This window comes from Canis lupus, chromosome 6 (assembly GCF_003254725.2).
Source record: "Canis lupus dingo isolate Sandy chromosome 6, ASM325472v2, whole genome shotgun sequence".
NCBI lineage: Eukaryota > Metazoa > Chordata > Mammalia > Carnivora > Canidae > Canis > Canis lupus.
The window spans coordinates 40,819,300-40,843,665 of record NC_064248.1 but is presented as its reverse complement, the minus strand read 5'-3'; positions in this window follow the sequence as shown (position 1 = coordinate 40,843,665).

The window sequence follows — 24,366 nt, the reverse complement described above, 5'->3', positions numbered from 1 at the left end:
AGTGCTGGTTCATTCTGTGAGAATATACTTTCTCTTCATTCCCATTCTGCCCGCCTCTTTTATCTCATTAATGTTTTGATGGTCAATATTAGGGCTTACTACAAGTATTTCTGGTTTATGTAAATTTGGGACTGAGCATCTTCTAACATACAGAACAATACACTAAGAACCAAGAGGATCAAACTCTAGGACCACTCAGGTAAACTACATTCTCCCTCCACTGAAACTTCTTCACCATCACTATCTCCCAGTCTCCTCCCTTTTTCCTTCTATGCTTTTTTCTTCTTTTCTTCTTTACTTTTGCTTTTTTCTCTTCTTTTTTTCTTTTTGTTTGGGATTCTTGGCCTTTTATTTTTTACTACTTGTTTTAAATTTGTTTTTCACTTTAATGGTCCTTTTGTTTTATTTTGTTCTGATCTTTGTTTTCATTTTCTGGTGTCTGACCTTGTTGGAATTTTCTACAGTGAAATTTACTTAGGTCCTGGTTGATATTCTTGACTCAGCCCACTCATACAGCCTCTCTGCACTGATCAAAATGACTAGAAAGGAGAACTCACCACAAAAGAAAGAAGCAGAAACAGTACTCTCTGCCACAGGGTTCCAGAATTTGGATTACAATTCGATGCCAGAAAGCCAATTCAGAAGCACAATTATAAAGCTATTGGTGGCTCTGGAAAAAAGCATAAAGGATTTAAGAGCCTTCATGACTGCAGAATTTAGATCTCATCAGGCCAAAATTAATCAATTAAATGAGATGCAATCCAAATTGGAAGTCCTTATGAGGTAGAAGAAAGAGTGAGTGACATAGAAGACAAGTTGATGGCAAGGAAGGAAGCTGAGGAAAAATGAGGAAAACAATTAAAGGACATGAGGAAAGATTAAGGAAAATAAATGATAGCATCAGATGGAAGAATCTACGTATAATTGTGGTTCCAGAGGGCACTGAGAGGGCCAGAAGGCCAGTAAGCATATTTCAACAAATCATAGCTTAGAACTTCCCTAATTTGGGGAGGGAAACAGGCATTCAAATTCAGGAAACACAGAGGTCCCCCACCCCCTGCAAAATCAATAAAAACTGTTTAACACCTTGACATTTAATAGTGAAACTTGCAAACTCCAAAGATAAAGAGAAAATCCTTAGAGCAGCAAGAGACAAGAGATCCCTAACTTATATGGGGAGAAATATTAGATTAACAGCAGACCTCTTCACAGAGACCTGGCAGCCAGAAAGGGCTGGCAGGGTATGTTCAGGGTCCTAAATGAGAAGAACATGCTGCCAAGAATACTCTATCCAGCAAGGCTCTCATTCAGAATAGAAGGAGAGATAAAGAGCTTCCAAGATAGGCAGAAACTGAAAGAATATGTCACCACCAAACCAGCTCTGCAAGTAATAATAAGGAGGACCTTGTAAAAGAATTGGAAGCCCGGGGGGTGGGGCAAGATGGTGGAGGAGTAGGGTCCCCAAGTCACCTGTCCCCACCAACTTACCTAGATAACTTTCAAATCATACTGAAAACCTACGAATTTGACCTGATATTTAAAGGGAGAACAGCTGGAATGCTACAGAAAGAAGAGTTTGCGTTTCTAACAAGGTAGGAAGGTGGAAAAAATAAATAAAAAATACCAATTTGGGGAGGGGCCCCTGCGAGGAGCCAGGCTAAGGCTGGGCAGCGAAAGCATCTGGGACAGGAAAGACCAGTTCCGGAGAAGCAGGAACGTTAAAAATCCTCACCAGATTCTTTCCTGATGGAAAGGCTCTTAGCAGGGAAACCAAGGAGGGTCACAGGATGGGCAGTGCAACCTCCAGGCTTCCGGGGTCACTAACAGAGGATATGCGCTCAGGAGAGAGCATGCCACAGCCTGTGGGCCGATCTCAGTAAAGGCCTGGAGCGCGCAGCTACTGGGGCCTCAGAAGAAGCTCAGTCAATGGCTCGGGACAGAGGGGGCTGCGCCCTTCTGCCTTCGGGATCTGTGGCCCTGGGAGCGGGATTCCAGCAGCACAGACCCCAGATCCCAGGGCGCCAAGGCGACACAGCCAAGGATCCAGCGTTCCCTCCAGGACAACAGGAGGCAGGTAGGGCACAGGAGAGCTAGGACTCTCCTGCCACTAGGTGCCACCAAGCTGTGCAGATCAGCACAGCCCACCACCACCAGGAGCATCCAGGCCAGTGTGGACTGGGAGACTGCAGTAGTTACTGTAGGAGCTGACTCCAGTCTGGAGAGCTGGCCGCTGCCAGTGTTGTCCTTCCTCCTTGCGTCACTCTGTCCCTGGGATGGAGCGATGCCACCAGGGAACAGGGACAACATAGGATAAACAGCTCCCACTGAGCCCTGCACCTGGCAGGGGGCGGGGCAGCTCCCCCAGGTGCACACACCTGAGAATCAGCACAACAGGCCTCTCCCAAGGACCAGCTTGAAGGACAGGGGAAGAGAAAGTTCTTGACCGAACAGTGCTGGAAAGCTCCAGGGGCAGGCAAGGAATTTACAGTATATAGAACCAAAGGATACCCCTCCTTTTTTTTTCTTTTCTTTTTTTCTTTTTCTTCCTTTTTCCAGTACTACTCCTTTTTAGCCACGCTACACTGACCAAAATGACTAGAAAGGAAAAATCACCACAAAATAAAGAGTCAAAAACAGTACTCACTGCCACAGAGTTATAGAATTTGTATTACAATTTTATGTTAGAAAGCCAATTAAGAAGCATGATTATAAAACTACCGGTGGCTCTGAAAAAAAGCATAAAGGATTCCAGAGACTTCATGACTGCAGATTTCAGATCTCATCAGGCCAAAATTAAAAGTCAATTAAATGAGATGCAATCCAAATTGGAGGTCCTAACCATGAGGGTTAATGAGGCAGAAGAAAGAGTGAGTGACATAAAAGGCAAGTTTATGGCAATGAAGGAAGCTGAGGGAAAAAGCAAAACAACAACAACAACAACAACAACAACAAACAATAACAACATTTAAAAGACCATAAGGAAAGGTTAAGGGAAATAAACAACAGACTCAGAAGGAAAAATCTATGTTTAATTGGGGTTCCAGAGGATGCCGAGAGGTATAGAGAACCAGAAAGCATATTTAAAAAAATCATAGCTGAGAACTTCCCTAATTTGAGGAGGGAAACAGGCATTCAGATCCAGGAGACACAGAGGTCCCCACCCCAATCAAACCAACACCTCGAGATTTACTAGTGAAACTTGCAAACTCCGAAGATAAAGAGAAAATCCTTAAAGCAGCAAGAGGCAAGAGATCCCTAACTTATATGGGGAAAAATATTAGATTAACAGCAGACCTCTCCACAGAGACCTGGCAAGGCCAGAAAAGGCTGGCAGGATACATTCAGGGACTAAATGAGAAGAACATTCATACTTAGAGGCTCTATCCAACAAGAAGACCTAACAATCATGCATATTTATGCCCCTAATGTAGGAACTGCCAAGTAAATCAATCAATTAATTACCAAAGTTAAGACATACTTAGAAACTCACACACCAATAGTAGGAGACTTCAACACAGCACTTTCTGCAAATGACAGATCTTCTAAGCGCAACATCACCAAAGAAGAAAGGGCTTTAAGAGATACACTGGACCAGATGGATTTTACAGATATATACAGAACTTTGCCTCTGAACGCAACTGAATACACATTCTTCTCAAGTGTACATGGAACTTTCTCCAGAATAGACCACATTCTGGGTCGAAAATCAGGTCTCAACAGATACCAAAACATTGGGATTGTCCCCTGAATATTTTCAGACCACAATGCTTTAAACTAGAACTCAATCACAAGAAGAAATTTGGAAGAAATTCAAACACGTGGAGGTTAAAGAGCATCCTGCTAAAAGATGAAGGGTCAACCAGGAAATTAGAAAATAATTAATAGATTCATGGAAACTAATGAGAATGAAGATACAACCATTCAAAATCTTTGGGATACAGCAAAAGCAGCCCCGAGAGGGAAACACATCACACTACAAGAATCCCTCAAAATATTGGAGAAAACTGAAATACACAAGCTATCCTTGCACCTAAAGGTACTGGAGAAAGAACAGCAAATAAAACCTACACCAAGAAAAAGAAGAGAGATAATACAGATTCGAGCAGAACTCAATGAAATAGAGACCAGAAGAACTGTAGAACAGATTAAAAAATGAGAAGTTGGTTCTTTGAAAGAATTAATAAGATAGTTAAACCATTAGCCAGCCTTATTAAAAAGAAAAAAAAAGATTCCAATTAATAAAATCATGAATGAAAGAGGAGAGATCACAACCAATACCAAGGAAATACAAATGATTTAAAAAACGTATTAGGAGCAGCTATACACCAATAAATTAGGCAATCTAGAAGAAATGGATGCATTTCTGGAAAACCACAAACTACCAAAACTGGAACAGGAAGAAATAGAAAACCTGAACAGGCCAATATACAGGGCGGAAACTGAAGCAGTCATCCAAAACCTCCCAAGACACAAAAGTCCAGGGCCAGATGGCTTCCCAGGGGAACTCTATCAAAGGTTTAAAGAAGAAAAAACTACCTATTCTCCTAAAGCTATTCCGAAAGATAGAAAGGGATGGAATACTTCCAAACTCGTTCTATGAGGCCAGCATCACCTTAATTCCAAAACCAAAGACCCCGCCAGAAAGGAGAATTATAGACCAATCTCCCTGATGAACACAGATGCAAAAATTCTCAACAAGATACTAGCCAATAGGATCCAACAGTACATTAAGAGGATTATTCACCATGACCAAGTGGGATTTATCCCCGGGATGCAAGGCTGGCTCAACACTCATAAAACAATCAATGTGATAGATCACATGAACAAGAGAAAAAACAAGAACCATATGATCCTCTCATTAGATGCAGAGAAAGCATTTGACAAAACACAGCATCCATTCCTGATCAAAACTCTTCAGAGAGTAGGGACAGAGGGAACATTCCTCAGTATCTTAAAAGCCATCTACGAAAAGCCCACAGCAAATATCATTCTCAATAGGGAAACACTGGGATCCTTTTCCCTAAGATCAGGAACACGACAGGGATGTCCACTCACACCACTGCTATTCAACATAGTACTAGAAGTCCTATCCTCAGCAATCAGGCAGCAAAAAGAAGTAAAAAGCATTCAAATTGACAAAGAAGAAGTCAAAATCTCCCTCTTCACAGATGACTGATACTGTACATAGAAAACCTTGAAGACTCCACCGCAAGATTGCTAGAACTCATACAGCAATTGGGTAATGTGGCAGGATACCAAATCGATGCCCAGAAATCAGTGGCACTAACAATGAAACTGAAGAAAGAGAAATTAAGGAGTCAACCCCATTTACATTTGCACCCAAAAGCATGAGATACTTAGGAATAAACCTAACCAAAGAGCGAAAGGATCTATACCCTAAAAACTACAGAACACTTCTGAAAGCAACTGAGGAAGACACAAAGAGATGGAAAAATATTCCATGCTCATGGATTGGCAGAATTAATATTGTGAAAACGTCAATGCTACCCAGGGCAATTTACACATTTAATGCAATCCCTATCAAAATACCATGGACTTTCTTCAAGGAGTTGGAACAAATTATCTTAATATTTGTGTGGAATCAGAAAAGACCCTGAGTAGCCAGGGGAATATTGAAAAAGAAAACCAGAGCCAGGGGCGTCACAATGCCGAATTTCAGGTTGTACTACAAAGCTGTGATCATCAAGACAGTGTGGTACTGGCACAAAACCAGACACATAGATCCATGGAACAGAATAGAGAATCCAGAAATGGGCCCTCAACTCTATGGTCAACTAATATTCGACAAAGCAGGAAAGACTATCCACTGAAAAAGAGACACTCTCTTCAAGAAATGGTGCTGGGAAAATTGGACAGCCACGTGTAGAAGAATGAAACTAGACCATTCTCTTACACCATACACAAAGATAAACTCAAAATGGATGAAAGATCTAAATGTGAGGCAAGATTCCATCAAAATCCTAGAGGAGAACATGGGCAACACCCTTTTTGAACTTGGCCACAGCAACTTCTTGCAAGATACATCTGGAAGCTCTGGGAAATGAACAAGGAGTGGTGGAAAGGGAGGTGGGCAGGGGTGGGGGTGGGGGTGACTTGGTGACAGGCACTGAAGGGGGCACTTGATGGGATGGGCACGGGGTGTTATGCTATATGTTGGCAAATTGAACTCCAATTTAAAAAAATATATGTAATAAATAAAAATTTTAAAAAATGAATTATTGGGACTTCATCAAGATAAAAAGCTTCTGCACAGCAAAAGAAACAGTCAACAAAACTAAAAGACAACCTACAGAATGGGAGAAGATATTTGCAAATGACATCCCAGATAACGGGCTAGTATCCATTCCTGATCAAAACTCTTCAGAGTGTAGGGAAAGAGAGAACATTCCTCAGCATCTTAAAAGCCATCTACGAAAAGCCCACAGCGAGTATCATTCTCAATGGGGAAACACTGGGAGCCTTTCCCCTAAGTTCAGGAACACGACAGGGATGTCCATTCTCACCACTGCTATTCAACATAGTACTAGAAGTCCTAGCCTCAGCAATCAAGCAACAAAAAGAAATTTGTCTATTTTGGGGTTTTCATCTATAAAGAACTTATTAAACTCAGCACCCAGGAAACAAACAATCCAATCATGAAATGGGCAGAAGACATGAACAGAAATTTCACCAAAGAAGACATAGACTCCTAACTCTGGGAAATGAACTAGGGGTGGTGGAAGGGGAGGTGGGCCAGGGGTGGGGGTGACTGGGTGATGGGCACTGAGGTGGACACTTGACGGGATGAGCACTGGGTGTTATTCTATATGTTGGCAAATTGAACACCAATAAAAAATAAATGTAAATCAAAAAAAAGAAGACATAGACATGACCAACAAGCAGATGAGAACATGCTTCGCATCACTTGCCATCAGGGAAATACAAATCAAAACCACAATGAGATACCACCTCACACCAGTGAGAATGGGGAAAATGAACAATATGGGAAACAACAAATGTTGGAGAGGATGTGGAGAAAGGGGAAACTTCTTACACTGTTGGTGGAAATGTGAACTGGTACAGCCACTCTGGAAAACTGTGGAGGTTCCTCAAAGAGTTAAAAATAGAGCTACCCTATGACCCAACAATTGCTCTGCTGGGGATCTATCCTAAAGATACAGATGCATTGAATTGACTGGACACCTGCACCCCAATGTTTATAGCAGCAATGTCCACAATAGCCAAACTGTGGAAAGAGCCTTGGTGTCCATCAAAAGATGAATGGAAAGAGAAGATGGTCTATGTATAAAATGGAATTTCACTCAGCCATTAGAAATGATGAATACCCACCATTTGCTTCAACATGGATGGAAATGGAGGGTATTCTGCTGAGTGAAGTAAGTCAATTGGAGAAGGACAATCATTATATGGTTTCACTCATACGGAGAGTATAAAAAACAGGGAAATGGATTATAGGGGAAAGGAGAAAAAAGAGTGGGAAATATCAGAGAGGGTACAGAACATGAGAGACTCCTAACTCTGTGAAACGAACAAGAGGTAATGGAAGGGGAAGTGGGTCAGGGGCTGGGGTGACTGGGGTGACTGGCACTGAGGGGGGCACTTGATGGGATGAGCACTGGGTGATATATTTTGGCAAATTGAACTCCAATAAAAATATACAAAAAATAAAAGAAAAAATAAATAAATCATAAAGATCTTATACCATTCTAAAGGTTGCCTGTTAGTTTTATTGATAGTTTCCTTGCTGTACAGAAGCTTCTTATTTTGATGAAACCCAAACGTTTATTTTCCCTTTTGTTTCCCTTGCCTCAAAAGACATGTCTAGTAAAAAGTTGACATAGCCAAGGTCAAGGAGGTTGTCGCCTGTGTTTTACTCTAGAATTTTAATTATTTCCTGTCTCACAGTTAGGTCTTTCTTCCATTTTGAATTCATTTTTGAGTATAGTGTAAGAAAGTTGTCCAGTTTCATGCTTATGCATGTTGCTACCCAGTTTCCCCAACACTATTTCTTGAAAAAAAAAAAAAAAACCTGCCTTTTTTCCATTGGATGTTCTTCCCTGCTTTGTTAAAGACTAGTTGACCATATAGCTTTGGGTCTATTTTTGGGTTTTCTGTTGTGTTCCATTGATCTATGTGTCTTTGTTTTTTGGTGCCAGTACCATACTGTCCTGACCACTACAGCTTTGTAATATAGCTTGAAGTAGAGAATTTTGATTCCTCCAGAATTGCTTTTAAGATCACCTATCTATTTGGGGCCTTTTGTGGTTCTATACAAATTGTAGAATCATTTTTCCTGGCTCTGTGAAATATGATATTGGTATTTTGATAGGGATTGCATTAAATGTGTAGATTGCTTTGGGTAGTATAAACATTTTAACAATGTTTGTTCTTCCAATCCATGAGCATAGAATGTTTTTCTATTTCTTTGTGTCATCTTCAGTTTCTCTCATCAATTATTTGTAGTTTTTAGAGTACAGATCTTTTACCTCTCTGCTGAGGTTAATTCCTAGATTTGTCTTTGGTACAAATGTAAATGGGGTGATTCCTTGATTTATCTTGCTACTGCTCCATTATCAGAGTATAAAGATTCAACAGATTTCTGTACATTGATTTTGTATCCTGTGGCCTTACTGAATTTGTGTATTACTTCTAGAAATTTTTTTGGTGGTCTCTTTTGGGTTTTATATATAGAGTACCATTTTGGAAAGGCAGAAGATATTTGCAAATGACATATCTGCTAAAGGGTTAGTATCCAAGATATACGGAGAACTTTTAAAACTCAGTGTCTAAACCCCCAAATAATCCAGTTTAAAAATGGGCAGAAGACATTAATAGACATTTTCTCCAAAGCATACATGCAGATGGCCAACAGAGACATGAAAAGATGCTGAACACCACCATCATCAGAAAATACAAACCAAAACTACAATGAGATATCACTTCAAACCTGTCAGAATAGCTAAAATCAGCACAAGATATCACCTCACACCTGTTAGAATGGCTAAAATCAACAAAAGAAACAATAGAAACCAAAACTACAATGAGATATCACCACATATCTATCAAAATAGCTAAAATCAACACAAGAAATTGGCAAGGATGTGGACACAGGGAAACCTCTTGCACTATTGGTGGGAATGAAACTGGTACAACCACTCTCTGTAACACAGAATGGAGATTCCTCAAAAAGTTAAAAATAGAACTACCTTCTGATCCAGCAATTACACTACTAGGTATATACCCAAAGGATACAAAAATACTTATTCAAGGAGACAAATGCACCCCCAATGTTTATAGCAGGATTATCAATAGTAGCCAAATTATGAAAGAGTCCATTTGTCCATCAACTGATGAATGGATAAAGAAGATGTGGTACATATGTACAATTGAATACTCCTCAGCCATCAAAAAATGAAGTCTTGCCATTTGCAATGATATAGATGGAGCTAGAGGGTATAAATAAGCAAAATAAGTCAATCAGAAAAAGACAATTGCTATATAATTTCATTCATGTGTGGAATTTAAGAAACAAAACAGGATCATAGAGGAAGAGAGGTAAAGTAAAACAAAAGGAAATCAGAGAGGGAGACAAGCAAAAAGAGACTCTTTTTTTTTAAATTTTTATTTATTTATGATAGTCACACACAGAGAGAGAGAGGCAGAGACATAGGCAGAGGGAGAAGCAGGCTCCATGCACCAGGAGCCCAACGTGGGATTCGATCCCGGGTCTCCAGGATCGAGCCCTGGGCCAAAGGCAGGCGCTAAACCGCTGCGCCACCCAGGGATCCCGAGACTCTTAATCATAAGAAACAAACTGAGGGTTGCTGGAGGCAAGGGGCATGGGGGGGATGGAGTAACTGAGTTATGGACGTTAAGAAAGGCACCTGATGTAATGAGCACTGGGTATTAAATAAGACTGATGGATCACTGACTTCTACCTCTGAAACTAATATATATTATATATTAATTAATGGAATTTAAATTTAAAAAATTAAAAAACATAGAGCTACCCTATGATCCAGCAATAACGAATTCCTTACTGCAAGGGTAAAAGAAAAAATCCTAGTTGACGCCAAAATGAAAAATGCTATAACCAAGATACAAAACTGACTGGATGCAATGGCCATGAGGCTAGACAAAGTAGAGAAACAAATCAGTAGTATAAGATAGAATTATGGAAATAATGAACCTGAAAAGGAGAGGGAAATAAAAATATTGGATTACAAATTTACAGACTTAGGGAACTCGCAACTTCTTAAAGCATAATATCATTGTCCCAGAAGAAGAATAAGAGAGGGAAAAGGATGCAGAAGATTTATTTGAACAAATTATAGCTGAACACTTGCCTAATCTGGGGAAGGAAACAGACATCCAGATCCAAGAGGCACAAAGAACTTCCATCAAATTCAACAAAGCTGGCAAACACCAAGATGAATCATAATCAAATTCACAAAATACACAAAGAAATAATTCTGATCACAGGAAAGGAAGAAAATCTCTTAAACTACAGGGGAAGACAAATCAGCTTTGCAACAGATGTGTCCACAAAACCTTGGCAGGACAGAAGGGAATACTTTATCCACTAATGTTGTCATTCTGAATAGAAGGAGAGATAAAGAGTGTCCCAGACAAACAAAAACTAAAGGAGTTCATGACTACTAAACCAGCCCTGCAAGAAATGTTAAAGAGGACTGCCTGGGTGAGAAAAAGACCAAAAGCAACAAAGAGTGGACAGGAAGAGAGAATATCACCGGAAACACCAACTTCACAGGTAACACAAAGGCATTAAATTCATATCTATCAATAATATTTCTGAATCAAATATTTTTGATTAAATGCTCTAACCAAAAGACATAGGGTACCAGAGTGTATAAAAAAAAAATCCAAGGTACATCTATATGTCACCTATAAGAGATTCAGTTTAGACCTAAAGATATCTACAGATTGAAGTGAGGGCATGGAGAACCATCTGTCATGCTAATGGATGTCAAAAGAAAGTCAGAGTAGCCATACTTGCATCAGACAAGCTAGATTTAGATTTTAAAAAATATTTTATTTATTCATTCATGAGAGACACAAGGAGAGAGAGGCAGAGACATAGGCAGAGGGAGAAGCAGGCTCCATGCAGGGACCCCGATGTGGGGCTTGATCTCAGGACTCCAGGATCACACCCTGAGCCAAAGGCAGGTGCTTAATCACTGAGCCACCCAGGTGTCCCTAGATTTATATTTTAAACCAAAAACTGTAACAAGAGATGGAGAAGGTCATTATATCATAATTAAGGGGTCTATCAATCAAGAATATCTAACAATTATAAATATTTATGCCCCGAACTTGGAAGCACCCAAATATATAACAGAAATATTATATATAATATATAAATTAATTAATATTAATATAAGTATAATTAATATAAAATAATAAATTAACAACACATAAGGAAACCTCATTGAAAATAATATAATAATAGTAGGGGATTTTAACACATCGCTTAAAGCCATGGACAGATCATCTAAGCAGAAGATCAACAAGGAAACAATGGCTTTGAATGTCACACTAGAACAGATTGAATAAACTAATATATTCAAAACATTGTACATTAAAGCAGCAGAATGTACATTCTTTTTTGAGTACACATGGAATATTTCCTGGAATAGATCACATACTGGGTGATCATGCCTCAACCAATACAAAAAGATTGAGATCATACCATACATATTTTCATACTACAACACAATGAAAGTTGAAGTCAACCACAAGAAAAAATTTTGAAAGACCTCAAAGAGGGTCCACTTCTGGATTCTCTATTCTGTTCTGTAGGTAAAGCACATCCTACTAAAGAATGAATGCATTAACCAGGAAAAACAAAAAATACATGGAAGCAAGTGGTAGTGATAATGAAAACATAACAGTCCAAAGCCTTTCAGATGCAGCAAAAGCAGTCCTAAGAGGAAAGTGCATTGCAATACAGTCCTACCTCAAGAAGCAAGAAAAGTCTCAAATACACAACCTAGCCTTACACCTAAAGTAGCTAGAAAAGGAACAGCAATAAAAGCCTAAAGTCAGCAGAAGAGAAATAATAAAGATTAGAGCAGAAATGAATGATCTAGAAATAAAAAACAGATCAATGAAACTAGGAGCTGATTCGTTGAAAGAATTTTAAAGATTGATAAATCCCTATTCTGATTTATCAAAAAGAAAAGAGAATGGACCCTAATAAATGAAATCATGAATGAAAGAGGAGAGATCACAACCAACACTAAAGAAATACAAACAATAAGAATAGAATATTATGAGCAATTATATGCCAACAAATTGGGCAACCTGGAAGAAATAGATTCCTAGAAACATATGTACTACCAAAACTGAAACAGGAAGAAATAGAAAATGTGAACAGACCCATGACCAGCAAAGAAATGGAACCAGTAATAAAAATCTCCCCACAAACAAGAATCTATGGAATGATTTTCCAGGGAATTCCACCAAACATTTAAAGAAGAATTAAGTGAAACTATTTCTGAAAGGGCTGGATCCCCCATCTGGGAAACCAAATGAAGGTCTACAGTTTGCAAAGTGAAATGTAGGATCAGAGAAGAAGAAATTAAGTGATATAAATAGATCTTTTTGTAGAAGTTACAGATTTTTATTTCAACTACTACTATAGAATTCAATAAAAAGCATTGTTTGAAAACTTTTACTAACAGGTTTAGGTTTTACTTTTAGAATGTACACACCACTGTACATTTAAAAGCAGCTACTTATTTTGCTACTTAAATTCATTTTTTATTTTATCTGCAAATGAAATTATCTGTTTTTCTCTTTGAAGCTTCGTAAAACAAACTTGAAGCTATAAGGAGGCTAAGCCCTCTCCTTCTGCAGGTCAAAAAAAAGTTGGAAAAATAGTTTGGACATCTCATCTGACAGAATGTTTTAAGGTGAGAACTTAGTTTCATATTGTATGGTTCTGTTTAGTAGTGGATACTACAAATCTCATGTTTTTCTCTTTATTCTGAAACAGTGGAAGGTAAAGAGAGGCATTAGGTTGACTTCTAAACAATGTTATTTTATTATGATTTTATTTTTTTAAAGATTTTATTTATCTATTCATGAGAGGTGGGGAGGGGGAGGCAGAGACCCAGGCAGAGGGAGAAGCAGGCTCCATTCAGGGAACCGTAGGTGGGACTCGATCCCAAGTCTCCAGGATCAGGCCTTGGGCTGAAGGCTGTGCTAAACCGCTGAGCCACCTGGGATGCCCTAAACAATGTTATTTTAACAATTTTTTAAAAAAAGTCTTTAAAATTTCTCCCCTCCGTTTACTTAAAGGATCATGGCTCACAGTTACACAGTAGTCAGCAAAGCTAATTGGTCTTAAAGCTAAATTTCCTCTCTTCAGCAGATACTCATTAAGCAGGGAAGCTAAATGTTTTAAGATGCTAAGAAAAAAATGAGACCTGTGAGTCATTGAAAGGTAGCATTAAAACTCAGATCTCATTCAAGTTTCAGACTTGGATGTTAAGATCCTTGGGTCCAGGGAAAGGACAAGGTTGCTACAATCCCCCTGACTCAGATGCGTTGGTCATTCATTGCCTGCTTGTCTTCCTCCTCACCTCAACCTCTGAACAGTTTAGGTAAGGTTTCTTTCTGCCCTAGTAAGGACAAAGCACTTTAGGCTTAGAGCTGCTTCTACTAATACTCTCTCTTCCATGAGAACAAATAGATGGGGGGGAGGAGGGAAGGCAGCAGATGGTGACTATGCAGGAAAATCCAGGTCTAAAAATATCTTGATGAAGTCCCAATAGTTCATTTTTGCTTTTGTTTTGCCTTCGTGGATTGTATCCTGGGAGAAGTTGCTGTGGCCGAGTTCAAAAAGGGTGTTGCCTGTGTTTTCCTCTAGGATTTTGATGGATTCTTGTCTCACTAATTTAGATCTTTCATCCATTTTGAGTTTATCTTTGTGTATGGTACAAGAGAGTGGTCTAGTTTCATTCTGCTGCATGTGGATGTCCAATTTTTCCAGCACCATTTATTGAAGAGACTGTCTTTCTTCCAGTGGATAGTCTTTCCTCCTTTATCAAATATTAGTTGATCATAAAGTTGAGGGTCCACTTCTGGATTCTCTATTCTGTTCCATTGATCAATGTCTCTGTTTTTGTGCCAGTACCACACTGTCTTGATGACCACAGCTTTGTAGTACAACCTGAAATCTGGCATTGTGATGCCCCCAGATATGGTTTTCTTTTTTAAAATTCCCCTGGCCATTCGGGGTCTTTTCTATTCCACACAAATCTTAAGATGATTTGTTCCAACCCTCGGAAGAAAGTCCATGGTATTTTGATAGGGATTGCATTAAACGTGTAAATTGCCCTGGGTAACATTGGCATTTTCACAATATTAATTCTTCCAATCCATGAGTATGGAATATTTTCCCATCTCTTTGTGTCTTCCTCAATTTCTTTCAGAAGTGTTCTATAGTTTTTAGGGCATAGATCCTTTACCTCTTTGATTAGGTTTATTCCTAGGTATCTTATGCTTTTGGGTGCAATTGTCAATGGGATTGACTCCTTATTTTCTCTTTCTTCAGTCTCATTGTTAGTGTATAGAAATGCCCTACGACCCAGAAATTGCACTGCTGGGGATTTACCCCAATGATACATACAGATGCCACGAAACACCGGGACACCTGCACCCCAATGTTTATAGCAGCGATGTCCACAATAGCCAAACTGTGGAAGGAGCCTTGGTGTCCTTCGAAAGATGAATGGATAAAGAAGATGTGGTCTTTATATATAATGGGATATTACTCAGCCATTAGAAATGACAAATACCCATCATTTGCTTCAACGTGGATGGAACTGGAGGGTATTATGCTGAGTAAAGTATGTCAATCAGAGAAGGACAAACATTATTTGGTCTCATTCATTTGGGGAATATAAATAATAGTGAAAGGGAATAAAGGGGAAAGGAGAGAAAATGAGTGGGAAATATCAGTGAGGGTGATAAAACATGAGAGACTCATAACTCTGGGAAACGAACAAGGGGTGGTGGAAGGGGTGGTGGGCAGGTGGTTGGGGTGACTGGGTGATGGGCACTGAGGGCGGTACTTGGTGGGATGAGCACTGGTTTGAAATGCTATATGTTGGCAAATCGAACTCCAATAAAAATAAGTAAAAGTAAAAGTAAATAAATTAAACAAACAAACAAATAAATAAAAGTTATTACTTCTATGATATGGTTCATAATTCTAGGGTGTGGCCATTATGGAATCTCAGCTGAAATCCCCAACGTTTATCAAAACCCTTTCACATAGCAAGCTTTCAACTCCAGTCTTTATTTAATCAGTAAATCGTGGATGCTGAAACTTACTCCAGTCTTTATTTAATCAGTAAATCGTGGATGCTGAAACTTGTGCTCAGTTTATTAATCTCCCTGCTGCTGTTATTTGATGAATTTATCATTTGTATGTGCAGCTAGGGATTTAGCCAATGATTTTATGTGTATTTGTATCTCGACTTTTTTCCACTATGGTTTCTTCCCCTATCAAAATTTTCTTAAATCCCAGCTGCATAGAACCCCTGAATTTTGATCTCTACCACTTCATTCTAAAATGAGTATGCTTTAGGGCACCTAGATGGCTCAGTCAGTTAAGTGTCTGACTCTTGGTTTCAGCTCATGGGTCATGAGATAAAGTCCTACATTGGTCTCTGTGCTCAGCAAGGTGTCTGTTTAAAGATTCCCTCCCTCTGCCACATACCCAACTCATGCTCTCTCAAATAAATAAATCCTTTTTTGAAAAGCCTGTGCTTTATATTTTGACTCTAGTCCCCATGTTGGAAAAAGCCCTTAGAACATAGGTCAGAATAAATATGAATCATTCCTTATATGCCTTTTCCTCACAAGGAGCATAGTTCCTCAATGCTGACTTCATTGTCTGCTCTACAATGTCTTTAAATATTTATTTCATATAGGTTGTTTACTATACACACATGTACACATATATTTATATTTATATGGAATAAGCTTCGCAAAATACAACCTACACTATTTGGTTCAGAACTAGAAGTTTTCTCAGGACAGATGACTGATTCATTAATTTCATTATTTATAATTTTCCTTCCTAAGATACCCAGTTCCTTTTCAATTCTGTTTATTTATGGCTTCTTGATACATATGTATATTTTCCAACTTTAAATTTACTTTGCAAATAGAGTGAACATATTCTTTTGTAGCTCAATCTTTGAGGAACTTATTCTGCCATCCTTTGTTTCTGAGTAATATTTCTGAATGTGAGATCATGCTTCTTGGAAATTTGTGTTGATTCTTGAGTCCTTTTAAGTTGCATTTCTTTTTAAAGAATTTCATTTTTATTTAATTAATTTATTTATTTTTAAAGATTTTATTTGCTTATTCATAAGAGACAAAGACGGAGAGGCAGAGACACAGGCAGAGAGAGGGAGAAGCAGGATCCCTGCGGGGATTCCAATGTAGGACTCCATCCCAGGATCCCAGGATCATGCCCTGAGTAAAGGCAGATGCTCAACCACTGAGCCATCCAGGCGCCCCAAGAATTTCATTTTTAAAATAATTTTAGGGCACCCCGGTGGCTCAGCAGTTTAGCGCTGCCTTCAGCCCAGGGCCTATCCTGGAAGCGGGGGACCGAGTCCCACCTCGGGCTCCCTGCATGGAGCCTGCTTCTCCCTCTGCCTGTGTCTCTGCCTCTTTCTCTCTCTCTGTGTGTGTCTCTCATGAATAAATAAATAAAATCTTTAAAAAAATAATAATGTTATTCATAAAAGTAATAATTTATTAAAAGTATTACTTACATACAATAAATTATATAAATTTTAAGTATATGGGATAGGAGGGAGCTGTGATGACAATGTAGTAGGAGGGCCCTAGGCTGTCTCACCACTTAAACACTAGATAACTATCAAATCATTCTAGAAACCCCAGAAATCCACCTAAAGACTGACATAACAAATTCCACAACTAAGGGAAAGAAGAATCCACATCAAGGAAGGTAGGAAGTGGGAGACATGGTTTGGGGGAGAGATGGGTTGTGGGTGCTGTGGAAGGAAAGGGGCCATGATTACAGAGAAAGGCAGAAAGAGAACACAGTGGAATACTCAAAGGAAACACTTCCCCAAAGCCATTGGCTGGGGAAACAAGAGGGTCTTAGTTTTGTGAGTACTGGTGACCACCGGGGCTTAAATACTGAAGGTTTAATGTTTAACAGGCTTGGCGGGGGTAGAGCTCCGAGGGCACTTCCCTGCTCCTTGAGGGAATGCCAGCAGAAAACCCAGAAGCAAACAGTGTAGAAAACAGTGATCTGAAAAAAATCCCTAGGAGACACAAGGAGAAAATTATTTGCTCTTCTTGGAGTTCTTCCCAGAGAAGCAGCACGCATTGAGACACCTCTCCAGGGACAAAGAAACTGATTGGCCCCATTTTTCTCCCCCACTCCCAAGCATAAGAGCAGAGAAACCTGCAGTAAGCAGCTCAGCAAAAATATTAGCTACTTAGCTTGCTTACATCAAGTCCCACACCCATGCACTCTGGTGGAACTGACCTTCTTCATCAAGTTTTTCTAAGTTGCAGCATGGCAGGCCCCTTCCCCAGAAGACTAGCAGAAACTTCTTCCCATACCATGTCTCCTAACCACACATTTCTTCAGGGCTTCAGTTCTAGTGGAAGTAGTATCAGGTCTCATTTAACAAGCAGATCAGAGCATACCTGGGTGAAACTCACCACAGTCTGGCAAAGGTCCAGACACTGCTCATTGCAGGCAAGGAGAGACTCTGCAGATGACTGATCTGAAGGATAGTGCAGCCAAAACATAACAGCAGAGCACACACAGGACACACTAGAGACGCTCTCTGAAACACCAGGTCCTAGACACTTTATGACTTCTTCTCCATGAAGCCAATACTCTCTGGAGCAGGAAATATAACAGGAATTTCTAATACACAGAAGGTAGAGACTTACATAAAATGCCAGGATGGAGGAATTCATGCTGAACAAAAGAATAAGATAAGGTTATGGCCAAATATTTAAGCGAAATAGATATAAGTAACATGACTGATGGAGATTTTAAAGCAACAATCATAGGATACTCACTGGGCTTGAGAATAGAATGGAATATTTCTGAGAGGCACCTATCAAGGAGATAAAAATTTTTTAAAAAAAAAACCCACTAAATTCGAAATGAAAATTGCAATAGTTAAGATTCACAACAGATGATATAATGAACACAAGGATGGCAGAAGCAGAAGCATGAATAAGTGATACAAAAGATAAAATAATGGAAAATAATGAAGCCGAGCAAAAAGAAGGATAAATTATAGAACGTGAGAATAGATATAGGGAACTCAGTGACTCCATCAAAGGTAATAACATTCATATTATAGGAAAAGAAGAAGAAGAAGAAGAAGAAGAAGAAGAAGAAGAAGAAGAAGAAGAAGAAGAAGAAGAAGAAGAAGAAGAAGGAGGAGGAGGAGGAGGAGGAGGAGGAGGAGGAGGAGGAGGAGGAGGAGGATGGGGAGAGGGAGGGAGAGGAGACGGGGAGGGGGCTGGGAGGGAGAGGGGGAGGGGGAAGAGGAGTAAAGGGGGCATGAAATTTATTTGAGGAAATAATAGGTAAAAAATTCCCTAATATAGGGAAGGAAACAGATATCCAGATCCAGGAGATACAGAGAACTCTCATTAAAATCATCAAACTGAGGGTAACACCAAGACATATTATAATTAAATTTGAAAAATATACTGATAAAGAAAAAAATCTTAAAAGCAATAAGAGAAAAAAAGCCCTTAACTTACAAAGGAAAACCCATAAGTCTGCCTGGAGATTTCTCAACAGAAGCCTAGCAAACCAGAAATGAGTGGCATGATATATTCTAAGTACTGAATGGGAAAAAATATGCAGTCAAGAATACTCTATCCAGCAAGTCTATAACTCAGAACAGAAGGCAAGATAAAGAATTTCCCAGACAAACAAAAACTAAAAGAGGTGGTGACCACTAAACCAGCCTTGCAAAAAATATTAAAGGGAACTACTTAAGTGGAAAGGAAAGACCAAAAATGACAAAGACAGTAAAGGAACAGTGAAAATCCCAGAAACAATGACAAAACAAGTAATAAAATGGCACCAAATACATATCTATCAATAATTCCTCTGAATGTAAATGCACTAAATGCACCAACCAAAGACAGAGGGTGTCAGAATGGATAAAAAGCAAGATCGATTTATATGCTGCCTCCAAGAGACTAATTTTAGACCTAAAGACACCTGCAGAGCGAAAGTGAGGGGTTGGAGAAACATTTATCATGACAATGGACATCAGAAGAAAGCCAGAGTAGCAACAATTATATGAGACAAACTAGATATTATTTTTCTTTTTTCAAGTTTTTATTTAAATTCTAGTTAAAAGATATGTTAAAGTGGTTTCAAGTATAGAATTAAATGGTCCATTACTTAACATATAACATCCAGAGCTCATCATAATAAGTGCCCTCCTTAATACTCATCACCCATTAACTCCAAACCGCAACCACCTCCCTCCAACAACCATCAGTTTTTTCTCTATATTGAAGAGTCTCTTATGGCTTGCCTCCCTCTCTTTTTTACCCCCTTCCCTATGTTCATCTGTTTTATATCTTAAATTCCACATATGAGGGCAGCCTGGGTGGCTCTGCAGTTTAGCGCCACCTTCAGCCCAGGGCCTGATCCTGGAGACACGGGATCGAGTCCCACGTCAGGCTCCCTGCATGGAGCCTGCTTCTCCTTCTGCCTGTGTCTCTGCCTCTCTCTCTCTCTCTCTCTGTCTCTCATGAATAAATAAATAAAATCTTTTTAAAAATTCACATATGAGTGACATCATATGGTATGTATCTTTCTCTGACTTATTTCACTTAGCATAATACATTCTAGCTTCACCTATGACATTGGAAATTACAAGATTTCATTCTTTTGGAGGGCTGAGTAATATTCCATTTTTCATATATACTACATATTTTATGTCCATTTGTCAGTTGATGGACATTTTTGCTCTTTCCATAATTTGGTTATTGTTGTCAATGCTGCTATAAACATCAGGGTGCACTTTCCCCTTCAAATCTCTATTTTTGTATCCTTTGAGTAAGTACCTAGTAGTGCAATTGCTGAGTCTTAGAGTAGTTCTAATTTTAACTTTTTGAGGAACCTCCATACTGTTTTCCAGACTGGCTGCATCAGATTGCATTCCCACCAATAGTGAAAGAGAGTTCTTTCTTCATGTCCTTGCCAACACCCGTTATTTCCTGTGTTTTTCCTTCTAGCCATTCTGACAAGGCTGATGTGGTATCTCATCACTGTTTTGAGTTATATTTCCCAAATGATAAGTGATGTAGGACATCTTTTAATGCATCTGTTAGTTATCTGTGTGTCCTCTTTGGGAAAACGTCTGTTTATGTATTTTTCCCATTTCTTAACTGGATTATTTATTTTTGGTGTGCTGAGTTTGATAAGTTCTTTATAGATTTTGGATACTAATCCTATATCATATATGTCATTTACAAATATCTTCTCCCATTCTGAAAGTAGCCTTTTAGTTTTGTTGAGTGTTTCCCTTGCTGCTCAGAGAAGCGTTTTATCTTGATGAAGTCCCAAGTTCATTTTTGCTTTTGTTTCTCTTGCCTCAGGAGGCATGTCAAGTAAAAAGTTGTAAAACCAAGGTCAAAGAAGTTGTTGCCTCTGTTCTCCTCTGGGGATTAAAAAAAAAAGATTTTATGTACTTATTCATGAGAGACACACAGAGAGAGGCAGAGACATAGGCAGAGGGAGAAGCCGGGAGCCTGATGCAGGACTCATTCCTCAGTCCCGGGCATTATGCCCAGAGCCAAAGGCAGGCACTCAACCACTGAGTTACCCAGGCGTCCCCTCCTCCAGGATTTTAATGGTTTCCTGTCTCACATTTAGGTCTTTCTTCCATTTTGAATTTATTTTTGAGTATGGTGTAAGACAGTGGTCCAGGTTCATGCTTATGCATATTGCTACCCAGTTTTCCCAGCATTATTTCTTGAAGAAACTGTCTTTTTTCCATTGGATATTTTTCCCTGTTTTGTTGACCATATAGCTTTGGGTCCATTTTGGGGTTTTCTGTTCTCTGTTCCATTGATCTATGTGTCTCTTTTTTTTGGTGCCACTACCATACTGTCTTGACCACTACAATTTTGTAATATAGCTTGAAGTAGAGAATTGTGATGCCTCCAGCTTTGCTTTTCTCTTTCAGGATTGCATTAGCTATTCAGGGTCTTCTGGTTCCATATAAATTATAAGATTGTTTGTTCTAGCTCTATGAAAAATGCTGTTTGTATTTTGATAGGGATTGTATTAAACATGTAGATTGCTTTGGATAGTATAGTCATTTTAACAGTATTTGTTCTTCCAATCCATGAGCATGGAATACTTTTTCTTTGTGTCCTCTTCAATTTCTTTCATAACTGTTCTATATAGTTTTCAGCATACAGATCTTTTAGCCTTTTGATTAGTTTTATATTCTTAAGTATCTTACATTTTTTAGTGCAATTGTACATGAGATTGATTCCTTGATTTCTCTTTCTGCTGATTCATTATTAGTGTACAGAGAAGAAACGGACTTCTGTACATTGATTTTATATCCTGTGACTTTGCTGAATTCGTGTATCAGTTCTAGCAATCTTTCTTATGACAACTTTTAGGTTTTCTACATAAAGTCTCATGTCATCTGTGAAGAGTGAAAGTTTGACTTCTTCTTTCCCAATTTGGGTGTCTTTTATTTATTTTTGTTGTCTGATTGCTGACTCTAGGACTTCCAGTATTGTGTTAAACAACAGTGGTAAGGGTGGACATTCCAGTCACATTCCTGACCACAGGGAAAGCTCTCAGGTTTTCTCCATTGAGGATGATGTTAGCTGTGGGTCTTTTGTATATGGCCTGTATTATGTTGATGTATGTTCCTTTTATCCCTACTTTCTTGAGAGTTTTTATCTAGAAAGGATGCTGTATTTTGTCAAATGCTCTTTCTGCATCCATTGAGAGGATCATATGGTTCTTATCCTTTCTTTTATTAATGTAGTGAATCATATTGGTTAATTTGTGAATATTGAATGACTCGTGCAGCCCAGGAATAAATTCCACTGATCATGGTGAATAATTCTTTTAATTTACTATTGTATTCAATTTGCTAGTTGTTTATTGAGAATTTTTGCATTCATGTTGGTCAAGGATATTGTTCTTTCTTTCTAGTGGAGTCTCTATTTGGTTTTGGAATCAATGTAATGCTGGCCTTATAAAATGAGTTAGGAAATTTTCCTCCTAGGGATCCCTGGGTGGCACAGCGGTTTGGCGCGTGCCTTTGGCCCGGGGCGCGATCCTGGAGACCCGGGATCGAATCCCACGTCGGGCTCCCTGCATGGAGCCTGCTTCTCCCTCTGCCTGTGTCTCTGCCTCTCTGTCTCTCTCTGTGTGGCTATCATGAATAAATAAATAAAATCTTTAAAAAAAAAAAGGAAATTTTCCTCCTATTTCAATTTTTAGGAAAAATTTGAGAAGAAGAGGTGGTTGTTGTCGTCTTCTTCTTCTCACCTAGAGGTGATAATTTATTGTTTTACCATGACCCAGAAGAAAAATAACATAGAGACATATTTATTATAATTCCTTACAATTTCCTTCCCCACCTACTCTAGCATTTATCAGATACCACTGGTCTCCTAAAATGTACCATTGACTATAAATGCATGTAACTGTTATTTTGCTGACATTTCTCATGATGGAAACTTTAGTTTTTCCATAAAATTTTCAAATTGTTTCCTAGCTTTAAAACAAACAGACAGCTTTTGCTTTAAAATTCCATTATTTATTCAAAGAACCTTCCTAGAAAGGCTAATGAGGATTTTAAATGAACAAATTCAATTACTTCTTGAACATCTGCCAAGCATCTGGACTCTTCTAAGGCTAGTGAAATGAAAGGCCAAGTTTCAACAGCAACAACATAATTCTGCGGGTATACAAAGATAAGTTTATTCTTTAGGTCTAATTCATTCTAAACTAAGACAGTAGGAACTGACAAAACAGGAAAAAGTTGTCTTATCCAGGATACAGATAAATAAGACAATGCCTGAGTTAGCTCTTTATATAGATTCAGGCTTATCATGTTGACTTGGTTGTAATAATCTATATTTAACTACAAGTTAGTAAAAATACATATGCTCATTTAAAAATAATTGCTGATTTTGCTTACAATTCCCCCCTCTTACCCTTAAATTCATATTATTTTTATTTATTTTTAAAATATTTTATTTATTTATTTATGAGAGACACAGAGAGAGGGAGAGGGAGAGACACAGACAGAGGGAGAAGTAGGCTCCCTGCAGGGAGCTGGATGCAGGCTCGATCCCAAGGGCCTGGGATCACTCTCTGAGCCAAAGGAAGAAGCTTAACCACTGAGTAACACAGGCACCCCCTCATGTTATTTTTATTTTTTCACTATTTTATTTTTTTAATAATAAATTTATTTTTTTTTTGGTGTTCAATTTGCCAACATAAGGAATAACACCCAGTGCTCATCCCGTCAAGTGCCCCCCTCAGTGCCCGTCACCCATTCACCCCCACCCCCGCCCTCCTCACATTCCACCACCCCTAGTTCGTTTCCCAGAGTTAGGAGTCTTCATGTTCTGTCTCCCTTTCTGATATTTCCTACCCATTTCTTCTCCCTTCCCTTCTATTCCCTTTCACTATTATTTATATTCTCCAAATGAATGAGACCAAATAATGTTTGTCCTTCTCTGATTGACATACTTCACTCAGCATAATACCCTCCAGTTCCATCCACGTTGAAGCAAATGGTGGGTATTTGTCATTTCTAATGGCTGAGTAATATCCCATTCTATATATAAACCACATCTTTTTTTTTTTAGAGTCTCAAAAATCAGTAAAACTTTATTCGCTTCCATTCTTTCTCCATTAACAGAAAACTGGAGAAAGCAAAAATGTTTTGTGTTTACAAAGATAAACGGCCTCTTTACCCAGAGAAGATCAAAACCTCAAATGACAACGGGGAAGATAAAAGCGCCCTCCCGCACATCCCCTAAGCTGCCCTTGTCATCTTAGACAAAGTCTTCAGTCCACTGGCCAGGGGCCCTGGATGTGGCCAATTCAAGATGAGGGCCAAGAAATCAGACCAGTCCGTTCCCGTGATATAAAGTCGAACAGAGGCCTGTATTTCACAGGACACAGGAACCAGGCGGCTACTTATAAAAAAACAAGATTCATTTCAGGCACAACTTTTTTATTTTTTGTTTTGTTTTGTTTTTAAATCAGTAAAAGAAACTGGG